Below are 1,500 nucleotides of genomic sequence, written 5' to 3'. Positions count from 1 at the left end.
TAACGGCCAATAGGTTTAGAATTCAAAACGTAGCCCAACCCACGGACGAGAGAATAGTACCATTGGCTCACATAAGAAATTAAAAAGAAAAGAGAGGAAAAGAAGTGTGGGAAAATTCTGTTCTGTTTTGTGTGATTAAAAGTTTTCTTTTTAATACAGAAGTAATTACATATATTTTTTCTCGTTACAGGTTTCCAAGATGAATTTTTTGTTGTTGGGAGTGATATTGTTCGCTCAGACATTTTTCTCGTATGGGATGAGTTCTAAGACTAAAAATATATATTTTAAATATGGCAATATAGTTGAAAGACATGAAGACATTTTTGTTACGTCAACCAACGTAATTGTAGAAGTGAATATGCAAGCAATTTTTCTTCAAGAGAATGATGTCATTAGCTTAAGAACCGCCATTTCAAGGTTTTCTGCATCATTGGATGAGTTGCATAGAAGACATTTTCATTTGACTACTAAGAGTTTGCTTGGATCAACATTAAAAGTTGCAGAGATGCTATCTGATGACTTGAAAAATAAGACTGGCGAGACAGGATCTTTGGCTTATGACCTTTTGATGTGGACTGTAGGACACGAACATAAAGAAAGACGGAATCCGTTCATTTATGCTGCATTAAGCATCTTTGGGTCTGTTGCAAGTTTAGGTTTAGGAATTTCCAATCGTCTTTAAATTAGTAATCAAAATAAGAAAATTGAGTTCTTGACTCATAAAGATGAATTGATTATGTCAGAACTAAGGGATCAGTTAGCTTCAATCAATAAAATTATGGATTTATTAAATGAACATTCAGATAATTTCGTTCAAATTATGGAAGTACAGGATTTGTTGGCAACATTAACGTATTATGATTCAAAGATAGATCACATACATAACAGAATTGCACATTTCATTGAGAAATCCAAGGATTATGTAGAAGCTATCACGTTAGCAACTAAAGGTGTATTGTCGCCCCATTTGTTGCCTATACGTTACTTAAAATTAGTTCTGAAGAACGGAAGGGATAAACTAGGCTATGTTCCTTTGTTAGACGAACATAGGTTAGAATTTTATTACAGCCTAATTACAGTAAACGTAGATAATAACAAGATTAGGATTACAATTCCCTTGGATTCTTCTGATGCCTGGCAATCTTACAGGATATCACCATTTCCGACTTTCATGACGAATCACTCAAATCCAGTAATATCCAGTTTGACAGGACACGTATTGATTTCCCCAGACAAAGAAACATATACGGCCATTAAAGACTTAAATCAATTAACTCACTGTTCAGACGCAATGGATAGAAAAATATGTACAGCTGACTCATTTGAATTCCGTAAAAACTTAATGGATTCATGCGAGTTAGGTATAGTGCTAGACGGTGCTCTCTCCCATACAAGTGAAAATTGTCTGGATAAGCTTTATCCCTTTGACAATAAAGAATTCAATTGCAGACTGAATAATGGCTCGTGGATACGATACGACAAGGACGGCTTCAATGTATC

Source organism: Palaemon carinicauda, chromosome 25, assembly GCF_036898095.1.
Source record: "Palaemon carinicauda isolate YSFRI2023 chromosome 25, ASM3689809v2, whole genome shotgun sequence".
Taxonomy (NCBI): Eukaryota; Metazoa; Arthropoda; class Malacostraca; order Decapoda; family Palaemonidae; genus Palaemon; species Palaemon carinicauda.
The sequence above is the reverse complement of the archived record's forward strand: the minus strand, read 5'-3'. Positions refer to the sequence as shown.